This window comes from Nycticebus coucang, chromosome 16 (genome assembly GCF_027406575.1).
Source record: "Nycticebus coucang isolate mNycCou1 chromosome 16, mNycCou1.pri, whole genome shotgun sequence".
NCBI classification, from domain to species: domain Eukaryota; kingdom Metazoa; phylum Chordata; class Mammalia; order Primates; family Lorisidae; genus Nycticebus; species Nycticebus coucang.
The window spans coordinates 8,284,704-8,302,360 of record NC_069795.1 but is presented as its reverse complement, the minus strand read 5'-3'; the positions used below and the strand labels follow the sequence as shown (position 1 = coordinate 8,302,360).

Here is a 17,657-nt window from a genome sequence, read left to right as displayed (position 1 = left end):
AGGGCCTGTTGCTCACTTTCCTGCCCCTGTGCAGGTAGGGTGCAATCATGAGACCTGAGGCTCTGCTCCTGTTGGTTCCTGACTACCTAGAAGCCAATGAGTTGCAGAAGCAGACACTTTGTACAATCTGTGTTCTGTAGTTTATTGGTGTTCTAGAGGCAGCAGTGACAGAGTCCGGCTGCAGAACTTCGTTCTGGTGTTGGTGCTATCAGTACAAGTTGTAATGATGGAATCTTGTGTTGTCCTCACTGGACCAAATCTGTGGTTTGAATTTTGGGTGTTCTTGACTATGTAGCTTTCCAGCCTGACCCTTATGGGATTTTCTGTGAGTTGCCTAACATACTTTAATAACTTTCTTTCAGCTTAAACGAAACCAAACCAGAGCTAGTTTCTTTTGTGTGCAACTAAAATCTTTTACTTGGATGATGCTAATTAAGATAATAGGCTCCGCGCAGATAGCTCAATGGTTAGGGTGGTGGCGGGTTGGAACCTGGCCCAGGCCTGCTAAACAACAATGACAACAATAACAACAACAAAAACAGTCGGGTGTTGTGGCGAGCGCCTGTAGTCCCAGCTACTGGAGGCTAAGGCAAGAGAATTAAACCCAAGAGTTTGAGGTTGCTATGAGGTGTGACGCCATGGCACCCTACCGAGGGCGACATAGTGAGACTTTGTCTCAACAAAAAACAAAACAAAACAAAACAAAACAAAAAAAAACACAAAAAAAGATAATGGACAATTCTAAGGAACTCTTCAGGGTTGGACTTACCTGCGTCTAGGTTAGAATTTACTAATGAGAAGGGTTCACGGTGTATATTTAGTCAAATACATAAATTTTTTTTTTTTTAACTTAATTGCTGAATTTGCTTGCCTATTCTTGGTCAGGATATGTTCTAGAGGCTAGGAATGCAGAAATGACGAGATGACAAGATCCCATTCATTCACAGAGCTGGATAAAACACAAGGAATAACTTTGAAGATCTAGGCTAAAAAAAAAAAAGATACTAGATAAAAGGCAGCACAGGACTGTAATCTCTTACAGATGAGGTGAACCCTGTGTTGCCCTAGCTTTCTTTTTGGAGGTACTTTTCAGACCTCAGTGCAGGGAGGAGGATCCCACATAGAGCTCTGTGGCCTTACAGAGTTGAGGAAACAAAAGTTGGAGTTAGGGGAGACCAAAGTGGACCTAATTTGAGGAGCAGAGTTGCAGAGAGGAGGAAGCTATGCAAAGAAAGTTCTGTACATCTACGTAGTGGTCCCCTTAAATGTTAGCCTGTATACTAATCTGTACACACATAAGGTGCACTTTCATAAAGGAACACTTACTGGAGAATCTGTAAGAGATCTGAGAATTGTTTGGATACCTTGTAGCCAGAGTAGAAAGATTTCATTTGTTGTAATGTTAACTGAGACCCAGAAGGGTCATGTCCTTAATAGTGGGACTCTAAACCAATCCTAAAGTAAAGGCTATTCTAGCTATATCTGAAAAAAGCTTAAAAGTAAGCCTTGACAGAACCAAACTAATTTGAAAGTAATGTAATTGCTTGCCATTACAATGTCTAACATTCTTTAAAGAAATATAACAGATCCCAACACCAGCAATGTAAAATGTCCAGCATCCGATCAAAACTTAGGGTTGGTAACATGATTCAATTAGGAGATCAGTTAATCTAGATCTAGCCAACCTAGAACTGAGACATGTTACAGCGTTTATTACAGCTGTATTTCTTGTGTTCAGAAAGTTAATCAGAGGCATGGAGGGTCTCAAAAAGACGAAAATCAAACTTCTGGTTGTGAAAACTGTAATATGTGACATGAAAAATAACACTGGGTGGCATTAATGGCATTTTAGACATTATAGAAGAAAAGATTGAATTTGAAGACATGAAAGAAAATTTAGTAGAAAGAAGTGACAGAGATAATGGGATTAGCAGACAAGGTTATTAAAGTGGCTGTCACAGAATGCAAGGGCAGATTGTGGTTAAAGTTGACATCCTGGTACATAAGTTTGCTGAAGAACAGTTGTGATTATGACTGAAGTTGACTTGATATACACAAGGTGAAAAATCAATATTTCAGCCAAATAGTGTGAATATGGTGGAAGAACTTTATTTGCAATAGTGTATTTATCTGTTGCTACATAATGATATCAGATATCACTGCAGAGTTAGCAGCTTAATACATATACGTAAATAAACCAGGCATAGTGGCTCACATCTGTAGTCCCAGCTACTTGGGAGGCTAAGGAAAGAGGGTCACTTGAGCCCAGAAGTTGAGGCTGCTGTGAGCTATAATTGCATGACTGCATTCCAGGTTGGGCAGTGGTGCGAGACGCTGTCCCTTAAAAAATACATATGTGTGTGTGTGTGTGTAAGTACACATACATACATACACATTCATTACCTCACAGTTCCTGTGGCTCAGGTGTCTGAGTACAATTTAGCTGGGTCCTCTGCTTTAGGCTCTTAAAAGGCAATAAAAATGTTGATGGAAGCTGGGGACCAGATCTCTTGTAAGCTTATGTGGTTTTTGGCCATGTTCTGTTCCTCGTGTGCTTCAGACTGAAGGCCTCAGTTTTTGCTGCCAGTTGGCAGGCATCTGCCCTCAGTTACAATTTGCCATGTGGTTCTCTCCACCATGGTCATTTAGGTTTACTTGCAAAACCAATGAAAGTGAGTTGCCTTGCAAGACAGGTTTACAGTTCTTTTTTAAGGAATTATGATTTCAGGTCTTTAGTCAAAGACTTAGATATCATATATATTTAATTTGTAAGCATGGTGAACACAATCTTTGTAAACACAACGAGGACAATATTTGTGACAAAATATAAGCCAAATTGAACATTGTGAAATATTCTATTTAGCAGGTTCAATAGTGAGCTATTTTTCAGTACAGGAAAAATGTATTAAGTTCCACTCACTTAAAATTTTTGTTGCTATGGCAAATCACTGGATTTAGGCAAATCACTTAATTTGGGAAGTCTGTCTCTTTCTGTAAAATGAACACATTGACCTAAATCAGTGAGTTCTTGGTTTTCTTTTTCTTTTCTTTTCTTTTTTTTTATTCAAATCAATATATCATCATTAAAAGATTTTATGGCTTAAACCTTTTTAAGCAGGGCACTTAGAATTTTTTCTATAGTAGGCAAGACCAGGAGTATAATCTTAAGAATCATAACCGTAGAAATGACATCCCTGTTACCTTTGTTGTATTCTGTTGGGTAAAGCAAGTCACAGGTCCTGCTCACACTCAAGGGGAGGGTTTGCATAGGGCATCAACAGTAGGAGGCAGGGTCATGGGAGCTGTCAAAGCTCCCTAAACTTTTCCTCCTTGTTACTTCATCACATGTTCCGCTGAATTTTACAGTTTTGTATTCTTTTCATTCTTCTCCTTTTTTTTTTTTTTTGATATCTGCTTTCTTTAGATCAAGTGGTGTGTTTCGTTTACTGTGTGTCTTTAAGGGTTGATATATTGGCATATAGAACACTCCTTAAGTGTTTGCTGGGTGGTTGGGAGAATGAGAGTAAAATGCATGTGTTCTTTCTAGGTACTGGAGGAGAAATTAGACCGAGAGATACCGTTTCTAAGATGGTCGGGGGTTAGCAGGCAAAATCTAGGCATAGTAGTCTTGTAACAGTGATTATATAGGTTTACAGAGTGGATGCCATGTAGTGGTGAAAAATTTTAAGAGTCGGAGGGATAAGGAGACAGCAATCAGTTCTAGTGGATTAGTAGCAGGACAGATGGTAAGAAGCTCCTCTTGCCCAGAATGTGCTCTGCTGAATACTTGTCCTTGAGATGGTATGAAGGAAATAAGCTTGGAGAAAATTACCTTCTTGGAGATTCACAGCTCACATGAGCATATTATAGGAAATCTTTTTCTCACCTTTTAATATAATTGGGACAATCTTTATAAAGCCCTGAATGCTTTATAAGCATACATATACCAAACCCAACAAAATATTGTTTTTATTTAACCTGTGATAGAACTGAGGGTTAGAGGTGAAGTAATTTTCCCTAAAACATAAAGTCGTGGTTAGGGCTTAGCCTTCATTGTTAGTTTTTATTCTGTATGGCTACTGTGGAGCATGTTTTAGCAAACGCTCAAATAATTGCATGGCATCAGGGACCATGTATGTTCTATTCTATACATTGTGTCTCCTGGACTAGAATCTTGTTCATACATGGCTGAGTGAAGGGCCTCTAGTATTAGTTCAGTATCTAAGTATCTAATATTGGAACTTTCCAATTTGAATTTCTTCCAAAACTTGAAGTTTGGTAGATAGCAGCTGATATAATCCAATAAGTATAATGCACAACAAAATGTAATTTTGTGTTTCATATGTGTGATTGAGTAGAGAGCTATGGCTCCAAAGAACTACACATGTCTAGTGTCTGACTCCTTGTAAGTCTTCCACTTTACCGCTTTCAAATCCCTATTATTAAGCCTTTGTGAGTTTTGTTTCTGAAATAGCTTTCAGTTAAGTTCTTTGTTATTATCAGTGATATCTCTATAGATTAGAGTTTAAGTCTCTTCTTGCTTACCAAGCTAATTTAAGAATTTATTTTCAGTATGTCTATAATCAAAACCAAATACAGGTTGAGCACCCCAAACCGAAATCTGAAATACTACAAAATTCAAAATTTTCTGAATATTAGCATGTCATTCGAAGGAAGTGCTAATTGGAACATTTTATATTTGGGATTTTTGGAATTGGGATGCTCAGCCATAAGTATAATGCAAAATTGCAAAGTCCCCCCCCCAAAATTCCAGAATCCAAAACACTCTGGTCCCAAGCATTTTGGTTAAGGAGTATTCAACCTGTACTCGTACGGAAAGGCTTATAATGAGAAATAGCCATCTCCAGGCACACCCTGTTGCTCTCCAGTCCTGTTCTGTACAGCAGTACTTCCCACACTTTATACATGAAGGTCTTTGCAGGCAAAATTGAAGATGCTGTTATAGGTGTCTTAAGGTCTTTAGAGGATCTTGGCACATCTGAAATACTTGTGGTACTGTGTGAAAGCACACCTCTTGGCCAGTGCTGAACTATAATTACTTTTGCCCTCTCTTTTAGCTCTTTCTTCGATTTACTTCTCTTTTTTTTTTTAAAATAATATGCTTATTATTATCAGATAGGATGCTTTTGGCGTAAATATTGAGACCCTGATCTTAAATAAGAGGATTTGACTTATAATTGGATGTCCAGAGGTGGAATAGGCTCAGGGACTACTTTGGCACAAAAGTATCTTCAGGGCCCTACTTTTTCCCCCATCTTCTGCTTTTATTCACTGGGAGGTTCCATTAGCAGATTAATTAGATGGCTGCAGCAGTGTCTGGGGTTGTATTCATACACAATGTCCGCAGAAAATTACGTTTCTTATAGCTGTGTAAGAATGTGAGAACTTTGGCTGGGAACTCTTAGCAGACTCATTTCACGGGTTAAAGGTTCATTTCTGAAACCCTAGAAAGGAAATGGGATTACATTTAGATCAGTTAGGCCTACTTCTGGAACTGGGCACACTCCTCCCAATGGAGGTGTGCAAATAGGTTCTGAACAAAGTTTAGCTTCTGTTATGAAGGAAGAAAGGGGGTTTGGAGGCTGGAGAGGTAATTTCTACCCTACTTTTGTATTTAACTGAAAATTTAAGACATTATCTGTTGATTTTCTGTTGTGGATGAATATTTAACTTTAAGCCACCTGTGTCACACTTCTTTTCCCTGTTACAGTTATGTAACTTTTTTGGTAAAATCAGTATTTAGTGCTTAATTATGACTATGAAAATCTTATTTATCATAAGCCAAATTGTATACAGAAATAGCCACCATTTGTAAGCACAAATTGTACATAAGTTGGACGTTTGTAACTTGAGGACTGCCTGAACTGTGTTTTCCCTCCATGTATAATTTTGTTATCGTGTACTTCTGTTTGCTTCATTTTCTAGTACTTGTGAGTAAGTTTTCCTTTTCTTTCCAATAGCCACTCAGTAGTTTTCAGGACACTCAAACATACTGATTAGTTGTGTTTTTTTTTTTTTTCCTTTCTTAAAGAGCCAGCTTAACTGAAGCTTCTGTCAAACTGCTTCTTTATGAAATTCTTCCTCTCTAGGCCTAATAGAATTGCTTTCATGTATTTCGTGGCAGATTTGGATCTCCTGTTTTCTAGTCATTTATCTTTTGTGTTTTTATCCTTCATTTTTCTGGAGGACATCTTTCAATACTTTCTGAGAAAGTGTACATGAGAAACTATATATTTGTTTTAGACATTGTCATTGTCTGAAAATATTTTTAATCTGCTTTCCCTCATGATCAAAGTCTCACTGTGTTGCCCTTGGCAGAATGCTGTGGCATCACAGCTCACAGCAACCTCAAACTCTTGGGCTCAAGCGATTCTCTTGCCTCAGCCTCCCAAGTAGCTGGGACTACAGGTGCACACCATAACACATGGCTATTTTTTGTTGCAGTTGTCCTTGTTTAGCGGGTCCGGGCTGGGTTCAGACCTGCCAGCCTCGGTGTATGTGGCTGATGCTGTAACCAGTATGCTACCGGCATTGAGCCAAGGTAATGTATTTCTTTTCAGAGATCAAAAATACCTGACCCTGTGAAGTTAGCCATTATATAATATTGCATAGATTCATAGATTTATTAGGAATTTTTGGTATTTTTTGTGTGATATTCTCTAACCCTTCTTCTCCACCCCCCCTCTCTGAGAGTTTTAATGAACTCCTCTTTATCTCTGGGGGTCTGAGGTTTTATAGTGATGTATTTTGGCCTGAGTGTTTTCATTATGTTGGACCCATCCTTTCACATTGGAGACAAGTATTGTTTAGTTCTGGGAAACTTTTTTTTTTGTATAATTTACATAATTTCTTTGCTCTGGTCTTCTCAAGTGACATGCAGTTTTGTTATTTTGTCTGCTTTATTTACTTATTTTTTCCTTGGGAGATATTTTTCAACTTTTATCTTTGACCAGGGTGTCTTTCTTAATTTCCCTACATACCCCCTAACCCCCAGTATTTTGTTTTTACTTCATGGTTACAAATACTTTACTTCTTTGAGCACATTTATATGTACAATTGTCCCATGGTATCTGTGGGAGGTTGGTTCTAGAATTCCCACCCTTGGAAACCAAAATCCATGGATGTTCAAGTCCCTTATATATAATTGCATAGTGTTTGCAAATAACCTGTGTACATCCACACATACATTTTAAATTATATCTAGATTACTTATAATATCTAATGCAATGTAAATGCTATGTAAATAGTTGTTATACTATAGTCCCTGAACAATATAGTTTAGGGAATAAGGATAAGAACAGAAAGTCTGTGTATGTTCAGTACAGAAGGGACCATTCAGTTTTTAAAGTTTTTATTTATACAGGATGGCCATAAAGTCCATGTGCAATTTAAAATTGTACAGTATTTTGTTTTATTTATTTTTTATTTTTTTGAGACAGAATCTTACTTTATTGCCCTTGGTAAAGTGCTGCGACATCGTAGCTCACAGCAACCTCAAACTCTTGGGCATAAGCGATTCTCTTGCCTCAGCCCCCCAAATAGCTGGAACTATAGGTGCCTGCCACAACATCCAGCTTTTTTTTTTTTTTTTTTTTTTTTTTCTCTTACTCAGGCTGGTCTTGAACACATGAGCTCAGGTAGTCCACCCACCTTGGTCTCCCAGAGTGCTAGGATTATAGGTGTGAGCCATTGCACCCGGCCACAATGGCATAGTATTTTAAATTGCACACAAACTTTATTGGCCACCCTGTAAACAAAATTTTTGCAGAGACAGGGTCTCACTTTTTTTTTTTTTTTCTTAAGAGTATTTTCCACTAGATACCCTGGCTCATGCCTGTAGTTCCAGCTACTTGGGAGGCTGAGATGGCAGGATTGCTTGGTCTCAGGAGTTTGAGGTCATCTGGGGCAGTATGGTGAGACCCTTTCTCAACACCTCCCACCCCCAATCCACAGTTAGATGAACTCACAGATGTGGAGAGCTGCATCTTAGGGCTGCTTTTATTTGTTTTCTTCCTGTCATTGTCTCACTTTCCTCTGGATTCCTATTGCTCTGCTTGTTTTGGTTATGTGTCCTTGACGTTAGCAACTTTCATCAAATATTTGGCCATCCTCAGGCAGGTGGGCGTATGTTTAGGAGTAAGGCATGGTAAAGCTGATAGAAGCTTTTCTGAGGGTGAGGCTTGTAGTTGGTTGAGTAACCCTAGAGGTTTACTGCAGGGCTCCCAGTTGGGCTGACTGTAAATCCCATGCATGAGGAGGAGGGACTGTATATTCCTATTGCTGGTGTTCTCTAAGCAGAACTGGGGGAGGAGGGCTGAAGTGCACAGTTGTTTAAAGCCTGTCATTCACTGATGTTAGTCTTGTGCCTCAAACCTATTTTCTGATGTGCTTGACTTGTCTGAGTACAGAGTCTCTATTCATTGTCCTGACAAATAGGCCTTTGGTATCTTTATGGCTAGGGTAGTTGCCAGCCTATGTGGGGTTTGGGCTGTAATTTGGGGTTTTATTTTTATTTATTTTTATTTTTTATTTTATTTTTATTTATTTGTTTGAGGCAGAGTCTCACTATGTTGCCCTCAGTAGACTGCCATGTTGTCACAGCTCCCAACAACTTCCAACTTTTGGGCTTAAGTGATTCTTTTGCCTCAGCCTCCCAAGTAACTGGGACTACAGGCGCCCACCACAATACCTGGCTGTTTGTTGTTGTTGTAGTTGTAGTTGTTATTGTCGTTTGGCAGACCCAGGCCGGGTTCGGACCCACTAGTCCCGGTGCACGTGGGCAGCGCACCAGCTGCTGATCTATAGGCACCAAGCCTAATTTGGGGTTTTAACACCTTTATTTTTTTCTTTAAACTCAGAAAACTTTCAGGTATAGTACAAATAATTTCATTTCCTGCAGCATTTGACATGTGTCATGGAGTCTTTTCTTTTTTGAATATTGTGGTGCATTTTTCCTACAAACAAACGTATTCTTTTGGGTAACAGCAGTACAACCATCAAAGTTAGCACTTTACTATGGATACATTACTGCTGTCTCCTCCACACTTGGGCATGTTCCTCAGCAGTGTGCTTTATTAGGAAAGGATGCAGTCTAGAATCACTTAACACATTATGTGTTTTTCAGCTGGGTTGATGTTGAACAGTTTCTCAGCTGTTCTTTTTTTTTGTGACATTGATATTTTTGAGGAATATAGGCCAATTATTTTAGTGCATGTTTAGTGCATGTTTAGTGTTTCCTTGTTAGATACAGGGTAGGCATCGTTGGCAGGAATGATACTGTGTTTTGATGAGGTCCACTTTCTTCAAAGTTTCTTCTATAGCTTGTGCATTTGTTTGTTAATTCTAAGAAGGCTGTCTAATGTCCTGGTTCTTTTCAATGGAGAATGGTATTTAGAAACCAAGATCTGAGCATTAGGGTGTTCCTAGGCTTTCATAGTGGATAAAGTTGGATATGTGTATGTCCTGGGCCTTTGTGAGTTCTGAGATGCAGTAGCTAGTTTCCTTGGCATGTCCAACTGTAGACACTTATCCTGTGGCTTCCTTCATTCTCCTAAATCTGCTACCACTGTGTCATCATCTTTCCATTGTCTAAAAAACTGTTTGTCACTGTCTCTTTTTTTGTTTTATTTTTAGTGAAATTTTGTGAGAGAACAGAGGTAAATGTATGGATTATTGGATATGTTGAATATATACTTGGTGAAGCTCTAATATTCTTTTAAACTAGTTTTTGTCTTTTATTTGTTTTTGCTGTCGTCCGCAACCCTTTCTGTTGTACCTGCTCCAGTCCTGACTGCTGTGTTGTTGCTTTTCATCTTCCATGATTCCCATTTCTGTGGAATGAAGACCACATTTACTGTGGGGTTCTCTTTATTATCTGATACTAGTGTCTTTCTCATCTCCTTTTCTGCAGTCCTTCCATCTTCCCTCCTCTCCAGAGCCATTCTAAGGAGCTTATATTTCCCTACATGTGTTAGGCTCTTCTGCTACTTGCCTTTCAAGCGTATTGTACTGCTTTAATAACATTTTCTATGTAGCGTAGAGTCTGGCATATAGCAGGTGTTTGATGCAGCATTTGCGTATCAGTGGGTGGGGAGGTCAGGGACTTACCCCACTGATGGTTTGTATTTGAATGCTCTGTGTTGTCCCACATAAATAAATGCATGAAGAAACCATTGGTTGGGGTCAGTTCATGACCCCTCATTGGAATATGACTATAAACAAATGCTCCTTCCTCAAATAATGATGCCACACAAACGTTTTGTTGCACATTATCATTTTCCAAATACTATCATGTATTTCATTTAATTCTCAAAGGAGCTCCAAGAGCCATTATTCATCTTATAAATGATGTATTAAACTGCCCACAGTTACGTAGCTGTAGATGTTAAATTTAACAAATGTTCATGTGCCTATAGGTGCCTATACCTGTTTTATATGGTATGGATAGTTGGGGAATAAAGTAGATGAAAATGCCTCTAATGGAACCAATGGAACCAACATTAAAATGCTTAAGCTTCCACCCAAGGTTGGTTTTGGAGGAGGTCTTTTGTAACTTTCAGTTGCTCATCTCAAATGTCATCTCCTTTATTATTTCTAACCCTCCTGGAATGAGGCAGGGAAAGGGTAGAGGGAATAGGTCTATCTGCTGTTCTCATCAGTTCTTTACTTCTGTTTTCTTTGCTTTGTTATAAATAGCATTTATAAAATTATCATTTGTCTTTGAGGCCTGTCTTGATCCTTTCATGATGCTATGAACAAAATGCCATAGACTGGGTAATTTATAAAGAACAGAAATTTATTTCTCACAGTTCTGCAGGGTGGGAATCCCAGATCAGGGTGCTGGGAGTATTGCTGTTGGGATCTGGTCTTTGCTTCCAGGATGGCACCTGGAATGCTGCATCCTTCACGGGGAAGGAGTCATTGCATGGTACATGGTCAGAGAGCAAAAAGGACCAGATTCTCTCCTACAAACCTTTTTGTAATGGCATTAATCTGTTTGCAAGGGCAGAGTCCTCATGTCCTAAACACTTCCCAACACTGTTGGATTAGAGATTAAGTTTCTAACACATGAATTTTGGGGGGCATATTTAGATCATAGCAGGACCATAGCAGAGCCTTTGCTAGATTGAGCTTCTTTGGGCAGGAACTATCTTTTTCTGGTATCCAGGATGCCTGCCACATAATAGGTAATATTCTCAATAAACGAATGCCTTAATAAAGACATATCCATGGTTGTCATTCATAATACGTAATGGTGCTCTACATTTCTCATTACTGCCTCTTTGTAAGGATATGGACCAGTTTCAAAAACTCGGATCTGTATTGTAAGTTGAAAGCACATGCTCTCAAAGAGGTGACCCATGGGCAAATTTTCACTGAAGTTTAATAAACAAACTTTGTTTCTGGGTGTGTGTAGGCCTTAGGTCTGGCGTGGAGGCTTGACACATATTAACTATCTTGTAGTCCAGTTAACTTCTTATTTGTTAAAGATGTATGCTAAATATGAGATATTAGAATTTATCAGCCCCTCTACCCCAATTCAGGAAAATAAATTATTTCAGGAGTGGTAGAATGTTTACTTTCAAATTTGTGAACAGATTCATTGTACTTTTTTCTACTATATTTGTTGACATACATAATGTTGAGGTTACCTATTGCTGCTTAGTAAACCGTGGCAGTTCAGTGGCTTAAAACATTCCATTGCTCACATCGCTCCAGTTTGGGTGGCATTTTTCTTCATTCCACATGGCAGCTGCTGGCACTGGAAAGTCCTAGCTGACTTACTCCCTCACATGTGTGGTGCTGGAGTATCTTCTGTATATGGCCTTTTCACCTGGCTAGCTTGGGCTTTCTGCAGTTGGACTTTTTTGGGGTAACTGGTTTCCAGAGGTATCAAAAGTTGAAGCCACTAGGCCTTAAGACTTATGCCTGGAACTGATACAGTGTCATTTCCACCAGATTCTATAGGTCAAAAGCAAGTTACAGACCTCCCAGATTTAAGGGGAGGAGGGGAATTGTACATGATGTGGATATTAGCAAGAGAAGTTTATTGGGGCACCAAGGAACATTACCACATGAAATACCTTTCTGAAGGGAAAAAAGGTGACCTTTTTAATATATATATTTTTTATTATCTAATCGTACTAGCCAATTCATTTTATTTTATTTATTTATTTTTTTTTTGAGACACAGTCTCACTTTGTTACCTTTGGTAGAGAGCCATGGTGTCATAGCTCACAGCAACCTCAAACTCTTGGGCTCAGGCTATCCTCTTGCCTCTACCTGAGCCTCCCAAGTAGCTGGGATTACAGGTGCCTGCCACAACACTCAACTAGTTTCTTTATTCTTTTTATTTATTTTTTTTAAATTGAGTCAGAGTCTCACTTTGTCGCCCTTAGTAGAGTGCTGTGGCATCACAGCTCACAGCAACCTCAAACTCTTGGGCTCAAGCGATTCTCTTGCCTTAACCTCCCCAAGTAGCTGGGAGTACAGGTGCCCAGCACACAGTGCCTTGTCTCAAACTCCTGGGTTCAAGCAATCCACCAGCCTTGGCCTCTCAGAGTGGCAGGATTATAGGTATGAGATGCTGTGCCCCGCTGCCCAGCTAGTTTTAGAGACAGGGTCTCACTCTTGCTCAGGCTGTCCACCTCCCTTGGCCTCCCAGAGTGCTAGGATTACAGGACCCACCACGCCCTGCCTATTATTTTATTTTATTTTATTTTTTATTCACTCATCACCTTGGGTAGAGTGCCATGGCATCATAGTTCACAGCAAACTTAAACTCCTGGGTTTGAGCAGTCTTCTTGCCTCAGCCTCCAGAGTAGCTGGGACTATAGACACCTATCACAATGCCTGGCTAGTTTTTCCATTTTTGGTAGAGACAGGGTCTTGCTCTTGCTCGCTCAGGCTGTTCTCCAACTCCTGAGCTTGGGTAATCCACCTGCTTCAGCCTCCCAGACTGCTAAGATGATAGGTGTGAGCCACCTCACCTGGCTGCCAATTCATTTTATAATATAGCAGTATAATCGTCTTTTTTGTGGTAAGTACTTTCAAAGAGCTGTATAATATTAATATAATTTTTCAAATTCAATTAAACTATAAATTGATAGGGTTCATAAATACTAATTTGGGAATAGGGGAAAAAGGGATAAATGAGTAATTTATGGGATACTCAGTTCCAAGTTGCACCTAAGTTAAAGTACCAAATGTACTAGTACATTTTGGGGGATTTTTTTTTTTTCTGAACATTTTTGTTCAGCAAAAATTTGTGCCTGTGGCTCAGTGAGTAAGGCGCCAGCCCCATATACTGAGGGTGGCGGGTTCAAATCCAGCCCCAGCTGAACTGCAACCAAAAAATAGCCAGGCGTTGTGGCGGGCGCCTGTAATCCCAGCTGCTTGGGAGGCTGAGGCAGGAGAATCGCGGAAGCCCAAGAGCTAGAGGTTGCTGTGAGTCCTGTGTACATCATGGCACTCTACTGAAGGCAGTAAGGTGAGACTCTGTCTTTACAAAAAAAAAAAAAAAATTGTGTAATTAATATAAAGAGTAAATTATTTTGGCAAGTTGTGCATAAAAATATTAAGGATAGTCTATTGAAAGACAAGTTTTGGAATTAATTAGAAACGCAAAATTGACCAGCCTTAATTGATTACACGTTTGTTTCCTCTAAGCTTAAGCCAGATAAAGTGTTAACATAACTTTGCTGCACTCCATTGTTAGAAGCACTTAGGTACATACACATTTAGTCACAAATGACATCTCTTTTCCAGAGGAGTAGCCTATAGTTCTCATCAGTAAACTAATCCAGTCAAAGGAAGCTCTTTCTTAAATATCATCAGGCCTCTTGGGTTCTGAATTCTTACTCTAAAACCCCAAATTTGGCCATGTGACAGAATTGCTTGGGGTCCTTATTCAAAATATAGGCTTAGGCTTTACCTTTTGGAGATTCTGAGGGTTATGTCTCTGAATCTGAATTTTTTACAGCACCCTATGGGTGATTCTGATGTAGCTGTCAGTAGTATGGGAACCACTATTTAGATAGTGGTTCAGATACCTTATGTTTAAGTGCATAATTAATACCTGCCCAGCAATATACCTAATACCCTAGTACTTCACAGGGTTCAGAGAGCATGAAATGAGTTGTATTTGAAATTGTTCCATAAACTAAAAAGTGTCTTAAAAAATGTTAGGTGGTACTATACGTCAATTCTATGTGAAGTATTGTGCTGATTTGTACAATTAGTCCTAAAAGATAAGCAGTGTGTGTTATCCCATTTAGAAATAAAATGGAAAATAATACGTGGAAATCTAGGCGTCTTTATTTTGCATAATTGAAGAGAGACTCAGAAGTTCTCTGCCCAGTGTACAGGTACTTCTGTTTTTCATAGCTTATAAGATGCCAGCTGTCAGTCACCTTGATGCTTCAGTGAAAACATGTTCTGTGTCATCTGTGTGGAAGATTGTGCTCTGGACTTTGGGGATGCCACACTGGTAAGGAAGTTATAGTTTTATCTAGTAGAGGACAGGAGGCTTACAGATCATGATCATGTTCTTAACAATGATTTTCTTTTTAAAAATGAATCATAACCATAACAACAGGACAAGTTCAGTGGAAGGAAGAGGCCATGTGAGGTGGTTCTCTTACGAAGAGACAGCCTGAGACAAGAGGAGAGCTCTTGTTGAGGGAACAGGTAGTAGGGGGACATGTCTCTCTCCAAGTGCAGTTGTCAGACTGTGTAGACAAGTAAAATGGTAGAGAAACTTGTATAGATTAAGGATAAGTCCCCTTTCTGAAGTAAAGGGAAATGACACCAAGATTGGCTGTGCAGACCATATGATAGGCACTTTATGCATGTCTCTTTAGTCAATCCCAGTAGTCTTGGGAGTTGAGAGAGGGAACATCCTTTAGTGGAGAGGGTATAGGATTTTAAAAACCTATAAGCAATTGGTGATGGTGGGGCCAAATTTGGATTGTGTGTAGATATAAGTGACTTATCCTTGTGAATCAGTTTCATCAGATTCTTCCTCCTTTTTCAGTACATTGATTTTGACCAAGGGCATGATTGTTGCTAACCCATTATGACATTAGACACAGAGATGTGTGGGTTTATTATCAAGGTCGAGAGTGCAGGCAGGAGGAAAGCAGTGTGGGAGTACTGCAGGGTTTGGTGGTAGGGGATCTTTGTAGGAAATATAATGGTTGATTTATGATAAATACTGTATTAGATATTAGTAATAAAGTAGTGAAAATCTCCAGATACAGTTTGTGCCTTTCATGTCATTGACAGCCTTGGTTTGGTATTCTAACATTTGCTGTTTGTAATAAAATATGTGAGAACTCTCTTGACTAGTACTGTATAAGTATTGGGTTTCACTGAACAGGAGATGGTATTTATACATTATGAACATTACATGCCTTCCAGCGGCTATGTCTTTTTAAAGCTTAAAGGCACGCAGTCAAAAAGCAGTAAGATTGCAGATCATGCCAAATGAGATACTGACATAAATTACGTACAGTTTTCTGTCCAACAATGCAAGTTATCCAATAGTACAAACACAGGTTAGAGCATGTTTCATGGGTGACATTTGTAGAACATACATATTTTAAGAAATTTTGAAAATGTTTTTCTTACCTCCTTAACATTAGTTTTCTGTGGCTGCTGTAACAAATTACCACAAATTTAGTGACTTAAAACAACAGAAATTTATTCTCTCACAGGGCTGGAGGCCAGAGTCAAAAATCAGTATCCCTGAGCCTAAATCAGATGTCTGCAGGGCCCGGAGCACAATTTCTCAGGAGACTCTAGGAGGGAACCTGTTCCTTGACCTCTCTAGCTTAGAGGCTGCCAGCACTTCTTGACTTGTGACTTCTTGACTCGTAAGTCAGCATTACTTGATTTACGGCTGTATCACTTCAGATTTTCCTTCATGGCCCTGCTGCCTTTCTTCTGTCAAATTTCTTCTGCCTCTTTCTTATAAGAACACTTTTGATGGGATTTAGGGCCTACCTTGATAATACAGGATAATTTCCTTATCCCAAGATCCTCAATCATACCTGCAGAGATCTTTTTTCCCAAATAAGATAACATTTATGTATGCCAGGGGTTAGGACGCAGCTGTCCTTGAGGATGTATTTTTCAATTTTACCACACACCTATAAATTAAAGAGTAGGAAGGTTGCTTTTGAAACAGTAACTTTTAGATATGTCATAAGTATACTTCCAGTTGTAAGAATTCATAATCATTTTGTAGCTTGGTTCCAGGGATTAGGATGTCCTTTGGGGGAGGGGCTTTTTTCAATTTACTATGTTCTGAGCAGGTGCTCCCAGGATACAAGTGCTCCTGCTTTAGCTCCATCTTGGGCTGGCTGGTGTTCCCTGGCCGGGTTTGGACCAGCTCTGCAGTGGAACCTAATAAAGCGCCTGAATCAACTGCCCTAAAAAAAAAAAAAAAATTATAAGACCAGGAAAGTTGAAATAGTAACTTTTAGATATAAGTGTACTTTTAACTGTAGCAAGAATTCATAATAATTTTGTAAGTTTTCAGTGTTTGCCTGATGATTCTAATTTAGTAGCTCCTTATACATGCTATTTATAACAGTGATTTTGAACTGCTTTTCTCTAAATAATGGAAGCTATTGTTCTTTTAGGGACGGGTCAAGCTGACAATAGTAATTTTTATCAAGAATTTATTAAAAATGGGTAAATTTAGGGAAATGACAAATGATTAGAACTTATTTTTAGTGATCTAGTTTTAATTTATTAACTGAGAAGTTGCAGAGATCAGGAGTAATAAAATAGGCACTATGATACTATGATGATACTTTTTCCAAGTTGCTTGGTTGAATCATTGTTGAAAATAGGTTGCTATAATTGGACTGTATTATTCTTTTTTTTTTTTTTTGAGACAGAGTCTCACTGTGTGACTCTCTATAGACTGCCGTAGTGTCCCAGCTCACAGCAACCTCCAACTCTTGGGCTCAAGTGAGTTTCTCTTGCTTCAACCTCCCAAGTAACTGGAACTACAAGCGCCCACCGCAGTGCCCAGCTATTTTTTTTTTTTTTCTTTTTGTTACGCTTGTCATTGTTGTTCAGCAGGCCCTGGCCGTGTTCGAACCCACCACCCTCGGCATATGTGGCTGGCGCCATAACCACTGTGCTACGGGCACTGAACCATGGACTCCATTATTATTATTATACTGTATTGTTGACAGTAAATTTTGGGTGTTCAAATATAGCTTATTTTGAATAAAATATTCAAAATAATTTATTCAGCATATATTCAGTGGTGGTGTTAACAAAAGAAAAGATGTTCACATTTGGAATGGAAGGTGCTAATGAGTGTTTTGCTGTCATGTGCCAGTCATGAACATAGAATGTGTGTGTATTATTATTATTATTATTAATTAATTTATTTTTGAGACAGAGCCTCAAGCTGTCACCCTGGGTGGAGTGCCATGGCATCACAGCTCACAGCAACCTCCAACTCCTGGCTTAAGGGACTCTCTTGCCTCAGCCTCCCAAGTGGCTGGGACTACAGACGCCCACCACAATGCTTGATTGTTTTTGGTTGTAGTTGTCATTGTTGTTTAGCAGGTCTGGGCTGGGCTTGAACCTGCCAGCCTCAGTGTATGTGACCA

The 17,657-nt window shown here is 39.2% G+C and overlaps 1 protein-coding gene across 5 annotated transcripts in view; it reads left to right on the top strand.

The window, feature by feature from the left end:
- The window catches only part of DYRK1A (dual specificity tyrosine phosphorylation regulated kinase 1A), a 154,036-nt gene that overhangs the window by 17,305 nt on the left and 119,074 nt on the right, over nucleotides 1-17,657 (top strand). The window contains exons 2-3 of one of the 5 annotated variants that reach the window (XM_053564828.1): nucleotides 14,407-14,523; nucleotides 15,751-15,896. The exons of the other annotated variants lie outside the window; for them this stretch is intronic. The gene's annotated coding sequence lies outside the window, so the exon portion shown is untranslated. The remainder of the gene's footprint in view (nucleotides 1-14,406; nucleotides 14,524-15,750; nucleotides 15,897-17,657) is intronic. 5 annotated transcript variants of the gene reach the window in all.